Consider the following 8,482-nt stretch of genomic DNA (forward strand, 5'->3'; position numbering starts at 1 on the left):
TCATCTTGTTGCTTAGATTAGGTATTTTTTTTTTTCGAAATTCTTGAAGGTGAATTCTAGAGTTTCATGATGATTTGTTGAAATCTGGCTGGCTGAGAAGCCATGTCTAATCTGATTGGACCGAGGTTTCAACTTATCACCACAAGAGCTTGTTGATTTCGTATCAATCTTGCTGTTGGAGCAGTGATCTGCTAAAGATTTGGCTGACCTTTGGTCATGTCTAGTGTTTTGGACCGAAGCTTTCTTTGAAAGCTTGGCTGGCTGTGAAGCCATGTCTAATTCCTGGACCGGAGTCTTAGACTAGCATTGCACTGATTCCTGGAATTCTCATTAAGAATTTTGATACCTTTTCCTACTTAATTTTCGAAAAACACAAAAAAAAAAAATTTACAAAACCAAAAAGACCAAAAATATTTGATGTTTCTTGCATAAGTTTAGTGTCTCATCCTAAGTTTGGTGTCAAATGCATGTTTTTGTTATAATTTTCGAATCCATGCATATATTTCTTTGTTTTGATCTTTGAATTCTATTGACTTGAAGTATTTTGTGTGTCTCATATGCATTTTCATATTGTTAGTGTCAGTAGTACACAAACTGCTAAGTTTGGTGTCTTGCATGCATTGTTATTTGATTCTTGTCGCATTTTGATTATCAAAAATCCAAAAATATTTTTAATTTGTGTCTTTTCAAGTCAATGGTACAAAGGATTGAAGATTCAGAACACACTGCAGAGGAATTATACAGAAAAAGCTGAGCATTCAAAAATGCCCAGTGAAGAAGGCAGACTGGCGTTTAAACGCCAGCCAGGGTACCTGGTTGGGCGTTTAACGCCCAAAGAGGTAGCATTTTGGGCGTTAAACGCCAGAATGTATACCATTCTGGGCGTTTAACGCCAGGATGGTGCTAGGGGGAAGATTTTGTTTTCAAATCAATTTTCTTAGTTTTTCAAAATCAAATCTTTTTCAAATCAAATCTTTTCAATCAAATGTTTTCAAAATCAATTTCTTTCCTTTTTAAAAGATACTTACTAACAATTAATGATTTGATTGAACATCACAAGATTGTTACCTTTTCTGTTGAGAAAGGTTTGAATGTTTCAAATCATATCTTTCCTTGTTAGGCAAGTCATTCTTTTTTTAAAATCATATCTTTTCAAATGGTTTTCAAATCATATCTTTTAAAAATGTTTTCAAATCATATCTTCTCAATCACATCTTTTTTTAAACTCATAACTTTTCAATTAAATCTTTTTAACCACATCTTTTTCAAAACAGTTTTCAATCAAATCTTTTTAATTTCTAATTTCAAATTCTTTTTCAAAAATCACTTAATTTCTTTTCCACTTTTATTTTCGAAAATTAATTAATGTTTTTCAAAATAATTTCAAAATTTTTCACTTGATTTTCGAAAATAAACTTCCCTCCTTCCCACATCCTTCTAATTATGGAGTACTACTCCTTCTAAATGCACAATTCGAACATTATCCAATTGAAGTTCGAATTTTCCTTCTCCTTCTTCTTACTAATTCTCTTTTCCTCTGACATTTCAAGGAATCTCTATACTGTGACATAGAGGATTCCACATTTTCTTTTTCTCTACTCTTTCATATGAGCAGGAGCAGAGACAAAGGCATTTTTGTTGAAGCTGATCCTGAACCTGAAAGGACCTTGAAGAGAAAGCTAAGAGAAGTCAAAGCACAACTCTCTTTAGAGGACCTGACCGAATTCTTCAAAGAAGAAGAACCCATGGCAGCCGAAAACAACAACAATGCCAACAATGCAAGGAAGGTGCTGGGTGACTTTACTGCACCTACTCCTGATTTTTATGGGAGAAGCATCTCTATCCCTGCCATTGGAGCAAACAACTTTGAGCTTAAGCCTCAATTAGTTTCTCTAATGCAACAGAATTGCAAGTTCCATGGACTTCCAATGGAAGATCCTCATCAGTTTTTAGCTGAATTCTTGCAAATCTGTGACACAGTCAAGACTAATGGGGTTGACCCTGAAGTCTATAGACTGATGCTATTCCCTTTTGCTGTAAGAGACAGAGCTAGAATATGGTTGGACTCTCAACCTAAAGAAAGCCTGGACTCATGGGAAAAGCTAGTCAATGCCTTCTTGGCAAAGTTCTTTCCACCACAAAGATGGAGTAAGCTTAGAGTGGAAGTCCAAACCTTCAGACAGAAGGATGGAGAATCCCTCTATGAAGCTTGGGAAAGATACAAACAATTAATCAGAAGATGTCCATCTGACATGCTTTCTGAATGGAGCATCATAGGTATTTTCTATGATGGTCTCTCTGAACTATCTAAGATGTCCTTGGATAGCTCTGCAGGAGGATCTCTTCATCTGAAGAAGACGCCTACTGAAGCTCAAGAACTGATTGAAATGGTTGCAAATAACCAATTCATGTATACTTCTGAAAGAAATCCTGTGAACAATGGGACTAGTCAGAAGAAAGGAGTTCTTGAGATTGACACTCTGAATGCCATATTGGCTCAGAATAAAATATTGACTCAACAAGTCAATTTGATTTCTCAAAGTCTGTCTGGAATGCAAAATGCACCAAACAGTACTAAGGAAGCTTCATCTGAGGAAGAAGCTTATGATCCTGAGAACCCTTCCATGGAAGAGGTAAATTACCTAGGAGAACCCTATGGTAACACCTATAATTCTTCATGGAGAAATCACCCAAATCTTTCATGGAAGAATCACGAGAGACCTCAACAAGGTTTCAATAACAATGGTGGAAGAAACAGGTTTAACAATGGCAAGCCTTTTCCATCATCTTCTCAGCAACAGACAGAGAGCTCTAAGCAGAATAATTCTGACTTAGCAACCATGGTCTCTGATCTGATCAAAACCACTCAAAGTTTCATGACTGAAACTAGATCTTCCATTAGGAATTTGGAAGGACAAGTGGGTCAGCTGAGCAAGAAAATTACTGAACTTCCTCCAAGCACTCTCCCAAGTAACACTGAAGAAAATCCAAAAGGAGAGTGCAAAGCCATAGACATGGCCGAATATGGAGAGGAAAGAGAGGAGGAGGACGCCACTGAGGAAGACCTCAGTGGGCGTGTACCAATCTCCTCTGAGTTCCTCAATGAGGAACAATGGGAATCTGAGGCTCAAAATGAGACCATAGAGATTCCATTGGACTTACTTCTGCCATTCATGAGCTCTGATGAGTATTCTTCCTCTGAAGAGGATGAGTATGTCACTGAAGAGCAAGTTGCTAAATACCTTGGAGCAATCATGAAACTGAATGACAAGTTATTTGGAAATGAGACTTGGGAGGATGAACCACCCTTGCTCACCAAAGAACTGGATGACTTGTCTAGGCAGAAACTGCCTCAAAAGAGGCAGGATCCTGGGAAGTTTTCTATACCTTGTACCATAGGCACCATGACCTTCAAAAAGGCCTTGTGTGACTTAGGGTCAAGTGTGAACCTCATGCCCCTCTCTGTAATGGAGAAATTAGGGATCTTAGAGGTGCAAGCTGCAAGAATCTCATTAGAGATGGCAGACAACTCAAGAAAACAAGCCCATGGACTTGTAGAGGATGTTCTGGTTAAGGTTGAAAACCATTACATTCCTACTGATTTCATAGTCCTAGAGACTGGGAAGTGCATGGATGAATCCATCATCCTTGGCAGACCCTTCCTAGCCACAGCAAAGGCTGTGATTGATGTTGATAGAGGAGAGTTGATCATTCAAGTGAATGAAGAATCCATGGTGTTTAAGGCCCAAGGATATCCCTCTATCATCATGGAGAGGAAGCATGAAGAGCTTCTCTCAAAACAGAGCCAAGCAGAGCCCCCACAGTCAAACTCTAAGTTTGGTGTTGGGAGGCCACAACCAAACTCTAAGTTTGGTGTTGAAACCCCACATTCAAACTCTAAGTTTGGTGTTGGGAGGTTTCAACACGGTTCTGAGCATTTCTGAGGCTCCATGAGAGCCCTCTGTCAAGCTAATGACATTAAAGAAGCGCTTGTTGGGAGGCAACCCAATGTTTTATAATTAATTATTTTCTTTTGTTATTTTATCTTTTTTGTAGGTTGATGATCATAAGAAGTCACAAAAACAATGAAAAAAGCAAAAACAAAATGAAAAACAGGAAGAAAAACAGCACACCCTGGAGGAAGATGCTGCTGGCGTTCAAACGCCAGTCAGCCTAGCAGTTGGGCGTTTAACGCCCAGTCTGGCACCTTTCTGGGCGTTTAACGCCAGAAAAGGGCACCAGACTGGCGTTAAACGCCAGTAAAGGGCAACAACCTGGCGTTAAACGCCAGGAATGGGCACCAGCCCGGCGTTTAACGCCAGAAATGGGTCAAAACGTGGATTTTGATGCCATTTGGTGCAAGGATGACTTTTCCTTGACACTACAGGATCTGTGGACCCCACAGGACCCTACCATCACTCTCTCTCTTCTTCCCCCATTCACCAATCACCTCAACACCTCTTCCCCAAAAACCCCTCACCTATCAAATCCCATCTTTCTCTTCACCACTCACATCCATCCTTCATAAAACCCCACCAACCTCACCCTTCAATTTCAAACCACTTTCCCTCCCAAACCCACCCTCAAATGGCCGAACCTTTACCCCCCTCTCTCCTATAAATACCCTTCTTCAACCCTTCATTTTCACACAACCTAAAGACCACTTCTTCCCCCTTTGGCCGAACACACTACCCTCCCCCTCTTCCTCATTTCTTCTTCTTCTACTCCTTTCTTTCTTCTTTTGCTCGAGGACGAGCAAACATTTTAAGTTTGGTGTGGTAAAAGCGTTGCTTTTTCGTTTTTCCATAACCATTATGGCACCAAAGGCCGGAGAAACCTCTAAAAAGAGGAAAGGGAAAGCAAAAGCTTCCACCTCCGAGTCATGGGAGATGGATAGATTCCTCTCAAAGGTGCATCAAGACCACTTCTATGAAGTTGTGGCCTTGAAGAAGGTGATCCCCGAAGTCCCCTTTTTACTCAAAAAGGGTGAATATCCGGAGATCCGCCATGAGATCCAAAGAAGAGGTTGGGAAGTTCTCACCAACCCCATTCAACAAGTTGGAATCTTGATGGTTCAAGAGTTCTATGCCAATGCATGGATCACAAAGAACCATAACCAAAGTGTGAACCCGAATCCAAAGAATTATATCACTATGGTTCGGGGGAAATACTTGGATTTTAGTCCGGAGAGTGTGAGGGTGGCGTTCAACTTGCCTATGATGCAAGGAGATGAGCATCCTTTCACTAGAAGGGTCAACTTTGATCAAAGGTTGGACCAAGTCCTCACAGTCATATGTGAAGAGGGCGCACAATGGAAGCAAGATTCAAGAGGAAAGCCGGTCCATTTGAGAAGGCATGACCTCAAGCCCGTGGCTAGAGGATGGTTAGAGTTCATACAACGCTCAATCATTCCCACTAGCAACCGGTCCGAAGTTACCATAGACCGGGCCATCATGATCCATAGTATCATGATTGGAGAGGAAATAGAGGTTCATGAGGTTATAGCTCAAGAACTCTATAAAGTGGCAGACAAGACCTCCACTGTGGCAAGGTTAGCCTTTCCTCACCTCATTTGTCACCTCTGTTATTCAGTTGGAGTTGACATAGAAGGAGATATCCCCATTGATGAGGACAAGCCCATCACCAAGAAAAGGATGGAATACACAAGAGACCCCTCTCATCAAGAAATCCCTGAGATTCCTCAAGGGATGAACTTTCCTCCACAAAACTATTGGGAGCAACTAAACACCTCCCTAGGAGAATTAAGTTCCAACATGGGACAACTAAGGGTGGAGCATCAAGAACACTCCATTCTCCTCCATGAAATTAGAGAAGATCAAAGAATCATGAGGGAGGAGCAACAAAGACAAGGAAGAGACATTGAGGAGCTCAAGCACTCCATAGGACCTTCAAAAGCAAGGAAGAGCCGCCATCACTAAGGTGGACCCATTCCTTGATTTCCTTGTTCTTTATTCCTTTGTTTTTCGAATTTTATGCTTTATGTTATCCATGTTTGTGTCTTATGATCATTAGTGTCTTAGTGTCTATGCCTTAAAGTTATGAATGTCCTATGAATCCATCACCTTTCTTGAATAAAAACGTGCTTAATTGAAAAGGAAAGAATTGCATGAATTTTGAATTTTATAATAGTTTAATTATTTTGATGTGGTGGCAATATTTTTGTTCTCTGAATGTATGTGTAAACAGTGCATATGTATCTTGAATTTGTGGTTCATGAATGTTGGCTCTTGAAAGAATGATGAAAAAGGAGACATGTTACTGAGGATCTGAAAAATCAATAAAATGATTCTTGAAGCAAGAAAAAGCTATTTAAAAAAAAAAAAAAAAAAAACCGAAAAAAAAAAAAAATTCGAAAAAAAAGAAAGAAAAGAAAGAAAAAGAAAAGAAATAAAGTTGTGATCCAAGGCAAATAAGAGTGTGCTTAAGAACCCTGGACACCTCTAATTGGGGACTTTAGCAAAGCTGAGTCACAATCTGAAAAGGTTCACCCAATTATGTGTCTGTGGCATGTATGTATCCGGTGGTAATACTGGAAGACAGAGTGCTTTGGGCCACAGCCAAGACTCAATAAATAGCTATGTTCAAGAATCATCATACTTTACTAGGAGAATCATTAACACTATCTGGACTCTGAGTTCCTAAAGAAGCCAACCATTCTGAATTTCAAGGGATAGATTGAGATGCCAAAACTGTTCAGAGACAGAAGGTTAAAAGCCCCGCTCATCTAATTAATACTGATCTTCACAGATGTTTTTGGAATTCATTGCATATTCTCTTCTTTTGATCTTATTTGATTTTCAGTTGCTTGAGGACAAGCAACAATTTAAGTTTGGTGTTGTGATGAGCGGATAATTTGTATACTTTTTGGCATTGTTTTTAGTATGTTTTTGATATCTTTTAGTTAGATTTTAGTACATTTTTATTAGTTTTTATTTAAAATTCACTTTTCTGGACTTTACTATGAGTTTGTGTGTTTTTCTGTGATTTCAGGTATTTTCTGGCTGAAATTGAGGGACCTGAGCAAAAATCTGATTCAGAGACCAAAAAGGACTGCAGATGCTGTTGGATTCTGACCTCCCTGCACTCGAAGTGGATTTTCTGGAGCTACAGAAGCCCAATTGGCGCGCTCTCAACGGCGTTGGAAAGTAGACATCCAGGGCTTTCCAGCAATATATAATAGTCCATACTTTGTCCAAGATTTGATGGCCCAAACCCGCGAAGCAATCCGGCCTCAGGAATTCCAGCGTTAAACGCCGGAACAGGAATAAAAGTTGGAGTTAAACGCCCAAACTGGCATGGGAGCTGGCGTTTAACTCCAGAAAAGGTCTCTACACGAATTTCCTTGATTGCTCAGCCCAAGCACACACCAAGTGGGCCCGGAAGTGGATTTTTATGTCATTTACTCATTTCTGTACACCTTAGGTTACTAGTTTACTATTAATAGGACCTTTTACTATTGTATTAGTAGACTTTGGTAGCTATCTTCACTTTTATGCTATCTTAGATCTTTGGGAGGCTGGCCATTCGGCCATGCCTGGACCTTATGCTTATGTATTTTCAACGGTGGAGTTTCTACACACCATAGATTAAGGGTGTGAAGCTCTGCTGTACCTCGAGTATTAATGCAATTACTATTGTTCTTCTATTCAACTCCGCTTGTTCTTTATCTAAGATATCACTCGTTCTTCAACCTATGAACAAGGTGACTGACAACCATTCTTGTTCTACAAGCATTCGAGGCTTTAGTGAATATCTCTTGGATTCTTCGGAGTCTTCGTGGTATAGGCAGGACCTGATGGCAGCATTCAAGAGAATCCGGAAGGTCTAACCTTGTCTGTGGTGTTCTGAGTAGGATTCAATGACTGAATGACTGTGACGTGCTTCAAACCCTGAGGGCGGGGGCGTTAGTGATAACGCAAAAGAATCACTGGATTCTATTCCGCGCCTGATTGAGAACCGACAGATGAATTCCGCTATGCCGTGACAGGACATATGCAATCGCTTTCACTGAGAGGATGGGAGGTAGCTGCTGACAACAGTGAGACCCTACACGAGCTTGCCATGGAAAGGAGTAAGAAGGATTGGATGAAGGCTGTAGGAAAGCAGAGAGACGGAAGGGAAGGCATCTTCATACACTTGTCTGAAGCTCTTACACCAATGATATACATAAGTATCACTATCTTTATCTTTTATGTTATTTTCGTTCATCATCATCATATACATTTGAGTTTGCCTGACTAAGATTTACAAGATGACCATAGCTTGCTTCAATACTAACAATCTCCGTGGGATCGACCCTTACTCACGTAAGGTTTATTACTTGGACGACCCAGTGCACTTGCTGGTTAGTTGTGCGAAGTTGTGTAATGCCATGGTATTGAGCCACCAAGTTCTTGGAGCCATTACCGGGGATTATTTGAGTTGTGAAAAAGTATTGTTCACAATTTCGCCCGACCAATTA

General features: G+C 40.2%; 1 non-coding gene across 1 annotated transcript; it reads right to left on the reverse strand.

Annotated features, from left to right (window-relative positions):
- Positions 1-2,150: 2,150 nt before the first annotated feature.
- Positions 2,151-2,254, reverse strand: LOC130952827 (small nucleolar RNA R71). Its single transcript, XR_009075003.1, has one exon. It is a non-coding gene; the product is annotated as a small nucleolar RNA R71 (small nucleolar RNA).
- Positions 2,255-8,482: the final 6,228 nt, after the last annotated feature.

The sequence above is a fragment of the Arachis stenosperma genome, chromosome 9 (assembly GCF_014773155.1).
Source record: "Arachis stenosperma cultivar V10309 chromosome 9, arast.V10309.gnm1.PFL2, whole genome shotgun sequence".
NCBI classification, from domain to species: domain Eukaryota; kingdom Viridiplantae; phylum Streptophyta; class Magnoliopsida; order Fabales; family Fabaceae; genus Arachis; species Arachis stenosperma.